The sequence below is a fragment of the Trichechus manatus genome, unplaced genomic scaffold, assembly GCF_000243295.1.
Source record: "Trichechus manatus latirostris isolate Lorelei unplaced genomic scaffold, TriManLat1.0 scaffold00079, whole genome shotgun sequence".
In the NCBI taxonomy this organism is placed as follows: domain Eukaryota; kingdom Metazoa; phylum Chordata; class Mammalia; order Sirenia; family Trichechidae; genus Trichechus; species Trichechus manatus.
Genome location: NW_004444015.1, coordinates 11,526,566 through 11,546,591, shown reverse-complemented (window position 1 = coordinate 11,546,591; position 20,026 = coordinate 11,526,566).

The window sequence follows — 20,026 nt, the reverse complement described above, 5'->3', positions numbered from 1 at the left end:
TATGGAGTGGCTTCTGTTCTGAGTTAGAAGGGTGTCCGGGATCCAGAGTCTCGGGGGTTCCTCCAGTCTCTGTCAGACCAGTAAGTCTGGTCTTTTTTTGTGAATTTGAATTTTGTTCTACATTTTTCTTGTGCTCTGTCCAGGAGCCTCTACTGTGATTCCTGTCAGAGTGGTCGGTGGTAGTAGACAGGCACCATCGAGTTCTTCTGGTCTTAGGCTGATGAAGTCTCTGGTTTATGTGGCCCTTTCTGTCTCTTGGGCTAATATTTTCCTTGTGTCTTTGGTGTTCTTCATTTTCCTTTACTCCAGGTGGGTTGGGACCAACTGATGCATCTTAGATGGCCGCTCGCTAGCTTTTAAGACCCCAGATACCACTCACCAAAGTAGGATGCAGAACATTTTCTTAATAAGCTTTGTTATGCCAATTGACCTAGATGTCCCCTGAGATCATGGTCCCCAGCCCTCAACCGCAGCAACTCGGTCCCTCAAGGTGTTTGGATGTGTCTAGGAAGCATCTATGATTTTGCCTTGGTCAAGTTGTGTTGACTTCCCCTATATTGTGTGTTGTCTTTCCCTTCACCAAAGTTACCACTTGTCTACTATCTAGTTCGTGATTTTCCCTCCTCACCCCTCCCCTCCCTTGTAACCATCGAAGATTGTTTTTTTCTGTGTGTAAACCTTTTCTTCAGTTTTTAAAACAGTGGATGAATAATGTTCTTAATGAAGCCATTGAATCCTGCAGAAAGCATGACCAGATGTTTAGAGTTTTCATCTTCTGTTGGGAAGTCTAAGGAGCCCTGGTGGCGCAATGGTGAAGTGCTCAGTTGCTAACCAGAAGGTCAGCGGTTCGAACCCACCAGCCACTCTGTGGGAGAAAAGACCTGATGATCTACTTCCATAAAAATTACAACCTTGGAAATTCTATGGGGAAGTTCTACTCTGTCCTACAGGGTCACTATGAGTTGGAATCAACTTGATGGCAACAGGTTTGGTTTTTGGTTTTGGTTGGGAAGTCTACAGAATATTTTAGGAAGAACTCTAGCCAACAACAGCTGTAATTTTTAAGTTTCCACACTTAAAAAGCTGGTCTTCAGCTATATAGAAAATGAGCTTCTCTAGAGGAGTCTCTCCCTGATGGTTCTGTAGAGCTGGGCTTGCTTGTCTCCATGTCCTTCCTTCATATGTAGTTATTGAGGTCCCTGGGTGGCACAAGTAGTCTGTGATTGGCTGCTAACTGAAATGTTGGCAGTTTGAACCCATCCAGCAGCACCGCAGAAGAAAGGCTTGGCTATCTACTTCTGAAAGATTACAGCCAAGAAAACATGGTGGAGCAGTTCTACTCTGTAACACATGGGGTCGTCATGAGTCGGAATCCACTCCACGGCAATGGGTTAGGCAGTATTAAGTTGAAATGACGAGGAGCATGAACTCTGAAGTCAGACTCCTGAAGTTCTAATCTTGTCTCTGCCACTTGCTAGCACTATAACCTTAGGCAAGTTACTTCATCTTTTTGTACTTCCATTTTCTCATCTGTCACAAGGATTAAATAAGTTATTATTTGTAAAGCACTTAAAACAGAACCTGGCACTTTGTGAACACTACCTGTTTTTATGCTGCTTCAAGTAAGAAATGATCCTGTGATGAAAAATTGGCCTACAGATAGGATACCAAATAGATAAAGTCTAAGCAGCACATTGAAGGTTAAGCCTGCAAATTAAAACTTCTGTGCACCAAGTATTTCTCTTTCTTCTTTCCACTCTTTGTTGTTGAGCTCCAGAGTAATTAGATTGTGGCCCACCAGAAGCCACACTCTGTGACCACCAAAACCCAGAGGTGCCCACCTCTGTCTTCTAGCAACTCTGAGAAGGTGACTCAGCACTCACTTTCTAATTCCCCCAAAGTACTCTAACCCCAGGGCCAGCCTGAGCCACAACAGTGGGTGATATTAGCGGTGTCTATTGGGTGGCTCCTCTCACTCCTTCCTTTAGCATCTTCCTCCTCCAATTCTCCCAGGTACTCAGTGCACTTATAATGACCCTGGCTGTGCAGGGTTTCCTACAAAAAGACATCTCCCAGGCTGCTGGCCTAGGGCTCCAGACCTTCCCCAAACGGGATTATGATTGGGCAAAAAAAGCTAATCATCCATAGCAAGTTGGATTCAAATAGCCTAATCCCTCATTCACCAAACAAGTAAACTCATTCCTAAAATAGCTTCCTAATCTTTGTTATACACCTGAACATAAAAAAAAAAAAAAATCTTCACAACTGAACTAATAAACAACATCATGATAAATGGTGAAGAAATTGAAGTTGTCAAGAATTTCATTCTTTTTGGATCAACAATCTATGCCCATATAAGCAGCAGTCAAGAAATCAAACAACCTATTGCATTGGGCAAATCTGCTGCAAAAGACCTCTTAAAAATCTTAAAAAGCAAACATGTCACTTTGATGACCAAGGTGTGCCTGACCCTGGGGGCACAGTGGTTAAAGAACTTGGCTGCAAACAAAAAGGTCGGCAGTTCGAATCCACCAGCTGGTCCTTGGAAACCCTATGGGGAAGTTCTACTCTGTCCTATAGGGTTGCTATGAGTTGGAATCGACTTTGACAGCAGTGGGTTTGGTTTATGCAAGTGAAAGCTGGACAACAAAAAAGGAAGACCAAAGAAGAATGGACGCATTTGAATTGTGGTGTTGGTGAAGCGTATTGAATATACCATGGACTGCCAGAAGAACGAACAAATCTGTCTTGGAGGAAGTACAACCAGAATGCCCTCAGAAGCAAGGATGGTGAGACTTTGTCTTGCTTACTTTTGACATGTCATCAGCAGGGACCAATCACCTGACTGCCTTAGCCATTGGCATAAGCTCAGGTGGAGGGCCCCAGAAAAGAACTCACTCTAGTACTATAGCAGAGAGAGAGGGGCCCTGGACTGAGAAACCTGGCTTCTTCTTGTTCTCAAGGACCTTGAGCAAATTACCAAATCTCTCAGGGTCTTTTTTTCCTTACCTGTAAAAGGAATGGGTTGTATCCCCTGCCTACTAAGGCAGGGTTTTTTCAAAGTGGGGTCAGCATGGGCAACCTCAGCACAATCATCTGGGATACTTTTCAGTAGATGCCTAGGCCCCAACCCAGACCCAATTAATCAGAATCGCTGGTGTTGAGGTCTTGGAATCTGCATTTAACCAACTCCCCAAATGATTTGGGTGGACACTGATGCTTGAGAACTATTACTCTAAGCTCTATTTCAGGTCAAAATTGCATGCGTCCATGACCTATTATCCACTCTGCCCCAACCCCATCATCTGCTTAGAAACCAGGTCACTTTTTTATGTGAGCCACTTGCTAGTCTTAGCTTCTGCTTTGATCCTTAGTGCAGCTGTTGATCTCCTCAAGTGCTTGCTGTAAAAACCGTATTTCTGTTTCCAGCAAAGGATGACCCATGGCAAGGAGAAGAGTAAAAATAAAGGTTCGAAGGGGAATAATTTTGAAACTACTAGCTTAACATAAACTTGTGATATCGTCTGGCTTTTAATTTTCCAGAACATGTTTGTCCCCCATGAACACAAATAATCTGTAGGAAGCCTCACTAAAAATTTCCTTGAACTGGTCCCTTTGACCAAAAAAACAACGGAGAGAAGAGTAAGTTTGCTAATCATTTGAGTTCTACCAAACATCGCATAATTGTTTTGCATATCAGTATTTTGGCCTTTCCTGCTAAAGGTCTTTCCTTGGGTTTGCAAACAGGAGTTTGAGAAGAGTCCTGATACTGACTGAACTTTCTTGGTAATGTCACAAAATTTCCAACCACAAAGTCAATCTCCATTTGAGTCAGAGCAATTAGAGGAAGACTAATGGCTGTGGACAAAACGACTTCAATATTTTACTGAGGAAGCCAACTAGGCAATTCAACTGGGAAAATGTCTTCTTACAATGGTGGGGAGACAATCTGCCCCCTTTTAGCAGGGAAATGCCCAGAAGCTATTCTCAAAGAAGAGGAGAAAATATGAATATTCAAGATTCCCTCTTACAAGTTGCAGGGAATGGCAGAGAGGGGTGTTTGCCAAGGCCTTTCTGTAACACCTGATTTTTGCATTCATTCTGTGATTCAAAGTTTAAACCTTGATTTTCAGATGATCTGGCATTGCCCACATTCCAGTGCCTAGGTTGGTGCCTAAGGTGAAAACTGCTTATCTCAACCAATCCAGAGATCAAAGCCAATAATAAGTTCACAAACACATATGTTCTTGGGCTCAATATAAAAAAAACATGGAGTAGAGTTAGAAAAGTGCAGAAAAATGATGTTTAGCAAAGTGGATTGTTGGCTAAAGGAAAGGTAGCCTGTTTAGAGGTCAGAATAACTGTTCATAGACCTAAAGCATTGACTCTTCCAGTGGCTCTTGTCACTTGAGAATGCATTTGTGCTCGTAGCTTTGTCATTTCTTAAGCTTTGGCAGCCAGTGATGAAGATTTTCTTGGATCAAGAACATGGAACACTTGCTTTTCTCATGGAATCTTGGATATTTAAGATGGTCCATACTAAGAACAGAGCTCACCATGCAAATGATTTGGATTGATAATGCTTGTGCAAATTAACAAATATAAATTATCCATTGCAACAATTTCTAAACATTTACTGGCTTCTAAGGTCCCTGGGTGGTGCTCTCGGCTACTAACCAAAAGGTTGGCAGTTCTAATCCACCTAGCAATGCTGCTGAAGAAAAGCCTGGTGATCTATTTCTGTAAGATTACAGCCATCGAAAACCCTATGGAGTGCAGTCCTACTCTGAAACACGTGGAGTCGCCATGAGTTGGAGTCAACTCAACGGCAATGGGTTTAAGTAACACTTAAGGGTGGAGGTTTTCAGCAATGTGGCAAAATGCAATAATCCCTATCAGGACTATAGAGTCTGGGTGACACCTCCATTGGCTGAACCACTTACAGCCAGAAAGACAAGGATTCTGTTTCTCACCTTAGGATTTTACTTGCTACCCTCCAAGATGGCTAGGATCTTCTCACTTGGAAAAACCAGAAAACCAAACCCATTGCCGTTGAGTTGATTCCGACTCCTAGCGACCCTATAGGACAGAGTAGGACTGCCCCATAGGGTTTCCAAGGAGTGGCTGGTGGATTCGAACTGCCAGCCTTTTGGTTAGCAGCCAAGCTCTTCACCTCTGTGCCACCAGGGCTCGGAGGTGAGGTGTAAACTCACAAGGGAACACTCTCCATCAAACTAACTAGCCAGATTAAAAGGGCATGGGAGAAGCTTCCACACATATAACTCCCACATCAAGAATTAGCTAGGAGTAGGGCATATAGGTGCCAGTATGGAATCTGAGTTTGAGGGTGGTAGGCTTGGGTCACTGAAAATGTCTCATCAAGTTGCACCTGTGTGGACTCCATTGCTCACAGAGGGGTACCTATTCAGACAGTCCTGAACTACGTGCTACTCATGCAGCAGGGCTCCAACTTAAGAATCTTTGAAGAAAAGGTTATCACCACCAAAAAAAGTAAAAATTCTTTGAGGGCAGCAGCCATAACTTAAACCTCTTAGCTCTGTACCTGTCTCAGAGAAAGAGGAGAAAAGCCACCATCTCACAGTGATATGATGTCATTAAAAAGAAGCATTCTATTATGTTACCTTTTAAATGGTGGTTACTAAAAAAATAATGGTAAATAAAAGTGGTTATTAAAATAAGGAGCAACATAGAAAAAATGCTTACTAGAGAAGGCTTTAAAAAAGCAGGACACAAACATTGCCTAGATTCTATAATTACAACCATGAAAAAATGGATATGAAGAAAAGACTAGAAGGAACTACATCCATATGACAACAATAGTAATGTTAGAAAGGTAGGCTTATGAGTAATTTTTTTATCTTTTTTGTTAATATGTTGTTACTTTTATAATTTTTTCACACTTTTATTTAAAAGAGGGTTTTCTTTCTGTCTAGTTATTATGAAATTAAGTTCCCAGGTTGAAAGCATGAGCTGATTTTTCCCCTTGCCTAACCAAATCTTCCAGAAACTGAGAATCCCAATGGGGTAAGCAACTCTTCACTCCAAAAAGGTTGTCCAGGAGAGGGGCTCCACCTGACTTTCCTCTCTTCATGACTAGGCCTGAAGAAGCTCTGAGTCATGGAGCCAGAACAAGAGTCATCAGCCTCATTCCCTTCCATTCTTCTGAGTTGAGGCCCTGGTGCAACCCATTTCTCTGTGTGCCTGTCAGGGTGGTTTCTCAAGAAGGAGGACAAAAAATGGCTGGAAGCACCCCAGTTAAGTTCAGTGTGCATGGGCCTGAGGGAAAGAGGGAAAAGGAGTGTGCTGGGTGCAAGATGGTGTCTCCTCTTCCTGGGAGGGAAGATGGCCTTCCTGGCTGAGATTTGCCACTTAGAGCTTTTTCTGGCCCTCACAGGTCATCAAATGAATCACCAGATTAAGCAAATTATTTTTACTTACTACGTTGAAAAAAAAAAAAAAACCCTCAAAAGTAAGTTGGAATAAGTACAGTAACTATTTATTGAGGGACAAGGCACCAAAGAAGCTTAACATCTAGGGTTTATCCTGCAGCTCATAAACCAGTTGAGGAGACAAGAAATAGTTAAGTGCTAGAGCCTGGTGCTAATAATTAAGGGCCAAAAGAATGGGTAAGAACTCCAGGGCCACAGGAACAACCTGTGTGAATTATTCTGCCGCTTTCAGGGTTTTGAAGCTCTTTTCATTTGCTTATTGGGTATTGGTATTTCATAGTTATGGTAAGTGCCTTTGGGAGCCAGTGCTAAAATCATCTTATACGTTTATAAAATCAGTTCCTAATAGGGACTACTTTGGAAACAACTTAAATAGAAAAAAGTTCATGTTCATGGAAAAAGCACGGCATAAACTGTACTCAGTATGATTCCAGTGATGTATAATATATGTATATATTGAGAGAGAGAGAGAGCAAGCAAGAAGCCAGTGAGTCTAGAAGGAAACACTCCAAAATGTTATCAGCGGTTATCTTTGGGTTGCGGTGCTTTTTGTTTCCTTCTTTATATTTTTCTGCATTTTAAAGTTTCCCACAATGAACACTTATCACTTATCTCATCAGAAAACCAGAGCTCCATCAGGCATCACTGGGTGAAGTATTCTAAAACGTAGAGCTCTCCGTGGAAATAATAAAATAGGTTTAAGAACAATTTTAAAGAAATGCCTGGCTAATTCAGGCAAAATGGATTCTTAACAGAAATTAGGCCTCTTTGAGGTAAACTTTTTTCCATTGAGATCCAAAGGGCAGCCACACCCTTCCACAAACCTCCCCTTGTGTCACAGTTGTTGGGGGAAAAGTTACTAAAAACAGTGTCTACTCTGAACCCAGCAAAACTCTCTACAAAAAAAAAAGAGGAGAAAGAAAAGTTTTATTATTGAATAAGCATTAAACTAGAATGTGATGCACGACAGACCACCAGCTAAAGGGTTTGCAAAGTCAGAAAGGAATGGATACAACCCATTACATTTCATGTTTAAGATAAAATTGCTAATTTTTTAGTATCTTATGGCAGAATACCTGAAGTTGTGCTGATCTCCCTTCAGGAAACTGGGAGGTGGGTGTGATCTTCCCTGATGACTACATTTCAAAAGAGAAGGCTCCCAAATCCTTGAGGAAACATCAAGGGATTTACATACTTTTCAAAGAGACAGAGAAAGAATTTACAAGGACAAGTTTTCCAAAGTGAATTCTGGAAGAACAGGGGAGGAGGGGAGCCTATTCTCTTTCTTATTTTCAACAGGGAAAAATTAAAACCTCTTCTTCTCCATTTGTATTTGTCCTTACCCAGTCAGTAACTGATTTCCAAGCTTGACAGATCACCCAAGATCTGCAAAATGAGGTGCTGAAGACCTACTGTGTGCCCAGCATTGCACTAGGCATGATGGGGCTGCAGAGGTCTCTGCTCTCTCGGGCATGAGTTCAACACCCAGGAGGAATTTGGACTGTATCTGACTACATCCGCTCCAGCATCTCTGACCATAGAGAGAGACACCATAGCATAGACGTTAAAAGTACAAACAGGAGTCAGATAGACTTGGATTTTCACTTTCTTTCAGGCTTTGAACCGGTTTGGAGCAGTTCAGTCACGGCCGACAGAAACAAGGGCAGTGTACCAAATCTCTTGTGAGTCGGCTTTTGACCCAAGTAAGAAACAGGTATGGGGTGGGGAGGTAAAAACACTAACTAGACAATAAATAAGTGGTAACTTTGGTGAAGTGTAAGACAGTACACAATACTGGGAAAGTCAGCACAACTTGACCAAGGCAAGGTCACAGAACATAGACGTATAGACACATCTAAACTCCTTGAGGGACCAAATTACTAGGTGGAGGGCTGTGGGGACCATGGTCTCGGGGAACGTCTAGCTCAATTGGCATAACACAGTATAAAAAGGAAATATTCTACATCTTACTTTGGTGAGTAGCGTCTGGGGTCTTAAAAGCTTATGAGTGGCCATCTAAGACACTCCACTGGTCTCACCCCATCTGGAGCAAGGGAGAAAGAAGAAAACCAAAAACACAAGGGAAAGATTAGTCCAAAGGACAAATGGACCAAACTGCCAGAACCTTCACCAGACTGAGTGCAGCACAACTAGATGGTGCCACCATCACCAACCGCTCTGACAAGGATCACAATAGAGGGTCCTGGACAGAGCTGGAGAAAAATGTAGAGCAAAATTCTAACTCACAAATAAAAAAAAAAGACCAGACTTAACTGGTCCAACAGAGACTGTAGAAATTCTGAGAGTATGGCCCCCGGAGACCCTTTTAACTCAGTACTGAAGTCACTACTGAGGTTCACCCTTCAGCCAAAGATTAGACAGGCCCATAAAACAAACAATAACACATGTAGCTCAACCACGTATATGAGACTAAATGGGCATACCAGCCCAGGGGCAAGGACGAGAAGGCAGGAGGGATCAGGAAAGCTGGACAAATGGAAATGGGGAACCCAAGATCAAGAAGGGGAGAGTGTTGACACGTCGCGTGGTTGGCAACCAATGTCACAAAACAATATGTGTATTAATTGTTTAATGAGAAACTAATTTGCTCTGTAAACCTTCATCTAAAGCACAATAAAAAAAAGAAAAGAAACAGGTAGCAGTGCCCCTCTCAAAGATGGCAGCCGACTGCACCGCTTTCAATGTGTGTCACTCTCCACGGTCCTGCCAATAATCCAATCTCCTGCATCAAGACACTTTCAGGAGCCTGAAGCCTTAACCACTGCACCACCAGGGCTCTTTTACTATCTTGGACAAATCACTTGACCCTTCCCAGCTTCAGTTCTACCTCACAAGTTCCTGCTGTGAGCCTCCAATGAGATAAAGCATATCAAACCCTTAGCAAGGACTGGGCATATAATAAGTACCCAAACAATGTCAGTCCCATTCTGTTTCTTTCCCGCCCCATGGCAAGTTCTCAAGTACTGCAATGTCTTGCCAGGTTTCAAACAGAAAAGAATCACAGAAACATAGAAATACAATGCACTGGGTGATGAAAAAGGATAGCATTGGAGGATCCAGTGAAGTTTTTGGATACCATTCCCCAGCAATCCACAGAAGCAAATTGTGTGGTAGACTGTTTCGTTGCCGTAGGGGTTTAGATAAAAGAGGAAGCCATGTGGGGCTTCCTGGAGGAAGTACAGCTGGGGTTGGCTCTTAGAGGGTGGGAAGGATTTGGCAAAGGGGGTGTGAAAGAAGAAGGCATTGAAGGTGAGGTGAACAAAAGCAAAAGCATAATGGAGTCAATAAGGATGGTTGGACTGGTGGACTAAAGTAATACTGTGCTTACAGCTGTAGTCCATGGGTAGGATATAAGAATGGCAAAAGCCCTTAGGGAACATTCTATAGTCCACCTCCCTCATTTTACATCTAAGAAAGCTGAGACCCAGAAAAGTAAGGAGACGTGCCCATGGTCATACAGCTGGTCAGGAGCACAGCCAGGACTGGAACCTTGGTCTTCTGATCCCCAGAGCCCAGTGATGTGGTGCTACACTAGGAGAGCCTGGGGGCAGGGTTCTTGACTTAGTCAAAACTGGAGTGGGTGGACTGCTAAAGGGTACAGGGTTTCTTTTGGGGGTGATGAAAATGTTCTGGAATTGGTGGTGATGGCTGCACAACTCTGCGACTATACTACGAACCATTGAATTGTATACTTTAAATGAGTGAATTGCATGGTATGTGAATTATATCTTAATAAAGGTGTTATAAAAAAACAACTGAATCCCCAGGGCCCATCCTGCATCCTGGTTCAGAGCAGGGAGAGGAATGAGCCAGGTGAACAGCAAAACAATAGCATTCAGACCGTGTAGCAGCTGCGACACTTCTTACACCCTAAGATAAAAAGCCTTTGAGGTGAGCTATTGAATTTGTTCTCTGAAGTTCTTAGGTTTGGCCTTAGATAGCAATTTCTCCACCCCATCCCCCTTCTCTCACCCAGGATGCCCTTGATCTCTTCATAAACAGTTGAGATCTGATGGTGCCCCTGTGTTAGGTGTATAGGTTCTGGGTGCCTGCAAGGAACTAGAGCTGGATGTGTGGAGACCCTGTGCTGTGGGGACTGCCTGAGCCAGCAAAGGCCCCAGGAGTTCCCCCATTGCCCCTCGGGGACATGACAAGCACCAAAGAGGGGTTCAGTCTTGATGCTCATCCAGGTATATGCTTTACATCTTTCCACAGCTTTTTGTGAATTTGTAAGGGCTCCCTCAGCTTCTTGAACGTAGTGGAAGGCTTTTGAGTAATTAAAACATATATATCCACAACTACTTTTCCTTAGCTCTCTTTCATTTTTCAGTCATTCATTTATTCCACAAAACAGACATAGCCCCTGCCTTTGTGTGTTTGGGGAATGGTGGAGTTGGGCTGGTGGTGCGGTGGTTAAGGACTCAGTTGCTAACCAAAAGGTCAGCAGTTCAAATCCCCCAGCCGCTCCTTGGAAACCGTATGGGGCAGTTCTCCTCTGTCCTGTAGGGTTGCTATGAGTCAGAGTTGACTCAACGGCAACGGGTAGTGTGATTCTAGTTATGGTTCTGAGGGTTAGGCCCCGCCTACTAGCCCAGAAAAGGCCTTGCCTGAGAAGGACTCCCTGGATGGTGCAAACAGTTAAGCACTCAGCTACTAACTGAGAGGTTGGTGGTTTGAATCTACCCAGATGTGCCTCTTACTACTGAAAGGTCATAGCCATTGAAAACCCTATGGAACAGTTCTACTCTGAAACACAGGGGTTGCCATGAGTTGCAATCCACTGGTTTTTTGGGGGGGGGCGCTGGCGGGAGGTGGATGGGCTGGGAACAGGTGCTTGAGGGCAAACAAGAAGGTTGAGCATAGTCTTTCTTGCATCTTTCCCCTTCTTTGGTTTCTGTGACACTGCCCAATCCTGGTTCTCTGTTCTTTTGACCCCTTCTTGCTTCTCTTTTTTATTTTACCTAATTTTGAGATTCCCTCAAGGTTTGGTTACTCTTATCTCTCTTTTAAGTTCTCTCTCTTTCTGAGAAGGAGCCCTGGTGGTGCAGTGGTTACAGTGATCAACTGCTAACCAAAAGGTTGGCTATTCAAAACCACCAGCAGCTCCGTGGGATAAAGATGTGGCAGTTTGCTTCTGTGGACGCTTACAGCGTTGGAAACCCCATGGGGTTGCTATGAGTTGCAATCAACTGATGGCAGTGGTTTTGGTTGGTTTGGGGGTTTCTTTCTGAAAGTGCATTCACTCTAACAGTCTTTTGGGGTATTATGGAGTCATTCAGTTAATATTTAGGAATGAGTCAAACCTGATTCCAGAATTAAATAACATATATATCAATTTGTATAAAGGTAGTATAAGTCTTCATAATGGGGTGAAATGATTACTGTATCAGTTTGCAATTCTAGCTGCCCAGCAGAAGCATCTGGGAAGCTGTTCAGGTGATTCTAATGTGCAGCCAGGTTGCAAACCATTGGGTTATTACAACTAATGAAGCCAATCAGTACAAGCTTACTTAAAAGGAATCTGAGAGTTAGCATGGTTGCTGGGCAGAAGAGTGTTACTTATAAAACTGGGCAGGAATAAAGACAAGCCAGAGCAGCAGTAAAAACATTCTACATCCATTGGTACAAATGAAAAGATACAGGAAAACAGAAAACGATAATATATCACTTTCCATAGTGTGCTCCACGTGGTGTTAATGAGTGTTACACAGGGAGAAAATACAGTGGTAAGAGGGTGGAGGGAAATGAGTGTTGTGAGATAGCACTTTACATATATATTACTGAATCCTCACAATACTGAGAGGTGTATATTATTATCCCTACTTAAAATATGAGGAAACTGAGGCCCAAAGAGTAAATGACATGCCCAAGGTTATAGAGATAATAAGTCTGAACTATTTATAGTATCAATGAAGAATGTAGCTAGTCTTTCTCTTCCAAAGCTATCACCAGGAATTCATGTTGAATTGCTTTGCTGTTTCACCATGTATCACAATAATAGTGTTTGTTCTTTGCTCTGTTACTAAAGTGAATTAGATTAGTAGATTTTCTAATATTAAATCATCTTTGCATTACTTGCGCGGCTCTCTCTTGGTGAAAGTATTAGTTTATGAACATACTGCTAAATTCCCTTTGAGAGTCCCTGGGTGGTGAAAACAGGTAACATGGTTGGCTGCTAACCAAAAGGTTGGAGGTTCGAGTGCACCAAGAGGCACCTCAGAAGAAATGCCTGGCGACCTACTTCTGAAAAATCAACCATTGAAAACCCTATGGAACACAGTTCTACTCTGACATACATGGGGTCGCCATGAGTTGGAATCAACTCAACAGCAACTAGTTTTAGATCTCATTTATTAATATTTTACTTAGCATATTTCTAATATTCATGTGAGACTGATAGGTAGTTCAATTTTCCATTCTCTTTCTTAGGTTTTGATATTATGCTGGTTTTTGGTAAAAACAAAACAAAATGGGACCCTTTTCTTATTTTTATCTGTTCTAGAACAGTTTTTAAAGTGTCAGAACTATCTGTTCTTTGAAAATTTGAAAGCATTCATGAAACAGTCTGTGTCTGATGCTGTTTAGGGGGGTTAGCTATTTTTAAACATTCCTAGTTTATTCCATAGGGACTTAAACCAGCCCAAGGAGCCCAGTGAGGAACAGAAGATTCATTCAACCCCATCAGACCATTTTCTTGTTCTTCCCTGACACTTGCTTATTCATTAGTGATATCCTTCTGTTTACCTGGCAAACCTTCTGTCTTCTTCTTATCCAAATCTGGGTTAGTTCTAAAATACCACTGACTGTGAGGACTTTTTCCAGAGCCACGTCTAGGTACATGATATACTTCAGAGTGCTCCCACCACAACTGGGTACAAGAGGCAGGTTCTTTGCATATGCAACCTACACGAAAGCAATTTTTGGATTAAACATGTTCTGGACTTCCTGAGATTAATATTAATTTTTCTTCTCTGTTTCTCCTACTTCCTCTTTTCCAGAAGATCCCTTGTGCTAGAAGAGTCACATAACTAGGTGAGGGACTGGGAGGAGAAACACTGAAGACCATCAGAAAGGTTTATTGGGAATGAGATTTTCCCTGCTTCTCCCCCACCCAAGAGGCCTACAGTTCTTCCGGGCCATCGTTTAGAGACTGCTGTTCTAGAATGTTCCACAATGCAACTATTACTTTCCTGCATAGGTCATGAAACGTAGATTTTTGGCTTTCCGGTCTTGCTCAGAGATCTTCTTCGTTTCAGTGAAATACCCATCCAGAAGCTACTTTGAAAAGTATTATATGCTGTCCTCAACCTCAGTTTAGGAATAACTTGTGCAAAAGCCACAATTGCTCTTCTTCACAAAACGTCTACTGTGGTTTTCACACATCACTGCTACTGTGAGCACAGTCTTTCCTCCTTCTTACAGGAGTAAGAGAAAGTATTAGCACTAAGTTAGCTCTGTTCACATTTCCAGTTTGAAAGAAGCTAACTCTGAAAATGCAGTAATTTTCATCGTTCACCAACTCTGTAAAGGATACTCCCAAATCCCACCTCACTGAAGTACAATTCTTACGTGTCCTTAGTCTCAACTGAACATTCTGCTCCCAGTTGGGAGTGAGTTTTGAGACAAGCTAGTTTTTATTAAAAGAAGCATGAAAATAGGAGCATTGGTAATTGACAAAAAGCAGTAATTCCCAGGTTCAGCCACATGAGCGAAATCCTGGACTGACCTTTTGAGAACCTAAGAATGCTGAGGGCAGAGGTATGCAAAGTTTGAAAAGAAGAAAAACACTGTGGTGACTCCCCTCCCGTAGAGCTCAAAGACCCTAAGACTTCCTTTCCCTGAATACAAGTGGCTCTACCTGGACACAGAAATGCAAAATCATTTGCTCTCAAAACTGCACCGTCCTTTGTCTAGCAAACTAGCCGGAAACAGTCCTCAACTGAGACAGTGGTGTCAGTTTTCTTTATTAAGGCAACTTCCTTACCTACAATTATTGGTTCTTAATCCTCCTTAAGCTTCCTCTTCCTGTCCCGGGGTGTGTGGAAAAGTCTAGGGGAGGGAAGAACGGTGAAACCCTACAGGGTCCCCAGCTCTGCTCCCGGACCCCTATCCTCAGAGGCCCCCTGGTCCTCCTGCCCCTTCTCGAATTTCTCAGCTTCCCTACACCCAGTCGTCCTCAGCGCTGAGAGTAGCCACACCCTCACCCTCCCAGGCAGGGGAGGGACAACTTTTAACACCTCCTGGGAAATTACTTCTGCTTTCCTAGGAGGATTTGCACTTGAAGAGGAGACCTGAGGGGGCAGCTCACCCCGCTGGGAGGAGGCCTGCTGGTGGGGCCCGACTGGGAAGGTGTTACCTGTTCTGGGGGGGACAGGAGGAATTCTTAGGAGAGGGCAAGAGAACTGGGGGCGGTGCTAGGGTGCAGATCCGGGGTAGGGGTCAGGGGGCTCTTCAGTCTGCCCCATCTCACTTTTTTTTCCATTTGTTTCAGCAAGTCTTCTTTCCTGACTTCTTTCTCGCTCTCTCTCTCCCTCTCTCAACATTTCTTGATGTATGTTGAGCCTCAGGTTCCTTATCTGTCAGAGGAGTATTGGGGTGAATGGGTCGATGGATATGGAGGTGTGATCTTTGGAGAGTATCACATACCATATAAATACATTACTACTATTATCTACCCTCATCCCTGCCGGGGGTTTTTAGGGAGTAATTTCTAGCCTTGGGCCAGAGGCCTAGCGAGGGGGGTTTAAAAAAAAAAAAACCCGGTTGCCGGGGAGTCAATTCCAGCTCACAGCGACCCTATAGGACTGAGTAGAGCTGCCCCATAGAGTTTCCAAGGAGCCGCTGGTGGATTCCAACTGCCGACCAGGCAGTAGCTCTTAACCACTGCGCCACCAGGCCTCCGAAGGGGGTTTAGAGGGGGCCATTCGCTCCTGGGCGCAAGTCCAAGGTGGCGCCAGACGAGGCCAGCGAACCCCATCCCCCACCGCCCACCCACCAACCCCCGTCCACCCTCCCTAGGCCTAAGAGGGGGGCCCTTCCCCCACCCCCCCAAACTTAGAAATTGCTCCCAACGCCTCTGCCTTGGGCATACAAGAAATGAAGGGGACTGTTTCACTCGGAAGAGTTCTGCGAATGCATAAAACCCGTTGCCTTCGAGTCGATTCCAACCGATAGCAACCCTATAGGACCCAGTATAAGTGCTCCATAGGGTTTCCAAGGAGCCGCTGGTGGATTCGAACCGCTGACCTTTTGGTTTAGCAGCTGAGTTCTTAACCACTGTGCCACCAGGGCTCCAATTAAAAAGAGTTGGATGGATAAATAGATATAGATACGTAGGTATATATTTGACACAAGTAATACATATTCGGAGTCCCTGGGTGGTACAAACAGTTACTGCACTCAGCTGGTAACTGAAAGTTTAGAGGTTCAAGTCCATCCAGAGATGCCTTGAGAGAAAGGTCTGGCCGTCTACTTCCAAAGATCGGCCTTTGAAAACCCTGTGGAGCAGTTTTTCTCTGACACACATGGGGGTCTCCATGAGGCAGAATTGACTCCATGGCAGCTGTTTTTTAAATACATATTCCTTATGGGAAACCTAAAAAATACAGACAAGTTAAAGAAAAATAATAAAAACATCCCAGAACTTGTCACCCAGAGACAGGTCTTTGTGGTACCTTCCAGACTTGTTTCTCTGTACATGTGTAGACCAGGGTAGACCATAATCAGAGGCACCACACAGGCCTTATGCATGTCCTCTGTTAATGAGCATCTTCTTCCTGATGTCATGATTGGGGCAGCATTTAAGAAGGTGGGGCCATTTTTTCCCATAGAAGTGTTAATACCACCTCTTAGTTGACCCTGCTTCTGATGTAGTTGGTCCCCCTACCTCATGAGAAAAATCTCCAGGCATCAGCAACCCTGCAACAATATGGGGCTCCAGGACTTCCTGTTCCCCCTGGTCAGACAACATCTTGATGTCAGAATCAGGGGATGTTGCCTTAGATGTGGGTGTGCTCTAATGGGACCTGTTCTAAGTCCACACTTCACGAGATGGCCAGTCCACTGTGGGACATTAAGAAAGAGAACAGTTCTCAACTCCATTTCTCAACAGGTGAACACCTCACCTGTGCCTGAACAGCTCTGAGGTTGTGGTCATCATTTCCAACTGTCAGCTTGGAAGAAGCCAGCCAGAAGAACATGGGCAAAAATTAACATGGATGCAGAGCATAGATGAGACATACAGACAATCTCTAACTAACATGCATAGGCAATTTGGGAACACGCTCCATTTACTTCAACAAAAGTGAAAATATGGCAAAAATAAGATACTCCCTATTTTGGCCATGATATTTTCACTAGCAGTGTATCAGAGAGGTCCTTCTAAGCCAGTAAAGATAATTCTGTACCAACATGTATTTAACTATGAGTCATAAATCTTCTGATCTGGACCTTACACTCCCCACCCTGGCCCCATGATCTCTGGGTGGTACTTCTTGGACTGAGAGATTACCTTCCATTCAAATCCTACCATATAATCAAATCTCTCTCCCTTCTTTTGCACCTCTCTACCCTGCCAGAAAAAAAGTGCTTCCTATCCCTGATGTTTCCTTAGCCACATGCAGACATGGCTGGATGCTCTTTGCTAGGCTGCTGAGTCAGAAGCCTGGACGGGCCAGCTTCAGTTTCCATGAACTGGCTCAGGAAGGAAGTGCTCACGGAGATGGGTGCACAGTGCTATCGGTGGGTGGGAGCTGATGTTGGCTAGCCGACCTGAGTCTCTTGAGACGCTGCCTTATGTCTGGGAAAAAGCATGGGGCTGTAAGGCAGGAGGCCTGGGTAGGCCCAGCTCTGCCACTAACTTGCTGTGGGACCCTGGTAAGTCATTGCCTTTCTCTGGGCCTCAGTTTCCCCATCTATGCAACCATGGGGATGGCCCCAGGTGACACTGTGGGAGAACTAGAGGTCTCCTGAGTCAGGTCCCCAGTAAGAAGACAGTCTCTTGTGAGGAGACCAAGTAGACAAGTGAGGAGCAGAGGCACCCATTGCAGAAACAGCTCCGAGAGGGTGTCAGGAATGGACCACAGGAGGGTCAGTGAAGGACTGACTGAGCCTGGGGTCAAGAAGGAAGAAGGTGGCCAGGAGGGGAGCAGATGGAAGTTGGAGAAAGAGAATGCACCTTGGCAAGTCAAGTCATGATGGAGGAGAAGATTAAGGCAGGAGTAACAGGGAGGAGGGCAGTGTTGTTTCACTGGTAGAATTCTTGCCTTCCACAAGGGAGATCAAGGTTCAATTCCCAGCCAATGCACCTCACGCTCAGCCACCACCTGTCTGTCAGTGGAGACTTGCGTGTTGCTATGATGCTGAACAGGTTTCAGCAGAGCTTCCAAACTAAGACGGACTAGTGACCTATTTCTAAAAACCAGCCTAGGAAAACCCTATGGATCACAACGGTCTGATACTGTTGTACATGGCATTGCCACAAGTCAGGGGCCAACTTGACAGCAGCCAACAATAACAACTTAGGGAGAAGGAGATGAGACCCATACCCAAGTTGGGGGCCAGGGAAATGTTGTATGGAGGGGTTTCTGGGCATAGGAACTAGGGGCCAACCTACCAGAGTTCTGAAGCTCTAGGGGAGAATGCAGAAGGCAGACTGAGAATGGAGCAGGGGAGGTAAAAAATGGGCTAGAATCACACAGACAAGTCTTATGTGTTAAATCCTATCAGCCTGCTTCCTGAAGGAAAAGGAGCACCAATACGGGGACTACTTGTGTAGCGCTTGATCCCTGAGGCCTTCTACCCTGTAGCAAAGGGAATTTTTACTATTAAGGCCTGATATTCTCCTTGCCAAATGAAGGCCTATGGGGAGACCCTGGAGTGCTGTGCAGATCCCAGAGCAAGAAAGGCCGTGGTCCCAGACTGCAGCCTCATGAAGAGAAAGAGCCCCTGACCTCCAGTCTCTCGGTCCTTGCCTGGACTATTCCCCCTGCCTGGAATGCATTCTTCCTTCACGTAGAAAACTCCCTCAGGTCTTTGATGTTACCTTCTCAGGAAGCCTTCCCTGACCGTCTTACCCCTCACTCTCCATGCTCCCACAGCCCCCTACACTTCCTCTGTTGTGATGCTTACCCAGTACGCTGCGGTCAACTCCTTGCTTTTCTGTCTCCTTAACTAGCAGTCTTTTCTTTTTCATTTTGGATCCCAGCCCTAGCAGAGTACCTAGTGCTGAGTGTTTGGCAAATATGTGTTGAATGGATGTTGACTTCCTGGTGTCAGCCACAAGGCCCCTCAGGCAGTCCTGCCATAGGAAACATCAATGGGAGAAACTTGGAATGGTATCAAAAGATGCCATGGGGCTTGTGTCCTTCTGCTAGACACACAGCAGTAGGCGTTAAAGTCATACAAGACATGCAACAACATCTAAGAGCCCAGTAATGACTACAATATTTTTCCAGAATTTCCTTCAGAACAGGGTACTCTTGCTGTGTTGGAGGCCGCAGGGGTTGAGGGGACAGATTCCTGCCTCCAGGACACAACTCTGGAGTTTTTTTCCTTAGAGCGAGGAAAGAGGCAATAACTCACCCACACTCCCTCAGGTACGAAGCTACTGTTTGCCTGAAGGACAACCCTCTTTCCCTAGCCTCCTTCCCAGGCTTGCTCAGAGGGGAGAGGGAACACTGATGAACATTTACTGTGTCAGGAATGGAGTGGAGAGCCTTACATAACTTTTCTTATCTAATCCTCACAACAATTCTATGAGGCAGGAACTATTATTTTTATCCTTGCTTTATAGACAAAGCAATTGAGGCACAGATAAGTTAGTATGTCTATGATCCCACAGCAAATAGAGTAGTCAGGTATGTCTGCTACCAAAGTCTGGCTACCTCCACCACTCCAACCTGCCTCTCGAAAGAATTGTTATACTCAAAGAATATTCCCTAGTCAGATTAATGGTGCCATTATTTTCAAGCAAATATTTAAAATAAATGTTACATTCTATAGTTACAGAAGATGTTACCACCAAAGAGGATATATAGATGTCAAATGAGCACATACAAAAATGTTCCACATCATTATCCATTAGGGAAATACAATCAAAATCATAATGAGATAATACTACAAACCTATTAAAATGGGTAAAATAAACAATACTGATACCAAGTACTAGCGAGAAGAAGGAGCAACTGGAACTCTCACTCTAAGCTAAACTTCGGTGATAGAAAGCAGAACAGTGGTCACCTTTGTGAGAAGTGGAGCTGTTTGGAAAGTGACAAGAGGAAGGCTTTTGAGATACTAGTAAAGGCCTATGGTCTGGGTGATGGTTAAATGGATGTGTACATTTTATGATAATTCAAGCTACATACTTATGATTTTCGTACTTTTCTGTATATAAAGGTTTACGTCAATAAAAACTTCATCAAAAAGTAAATGATTATAAGATCCAAAACGTTGAGATAATTCAAAGTATCTTCTCTGACCACAATGCCATCAAGGTAGAAATTAACAATAGAAAGAGCAAGGAAAAAAAATCAACT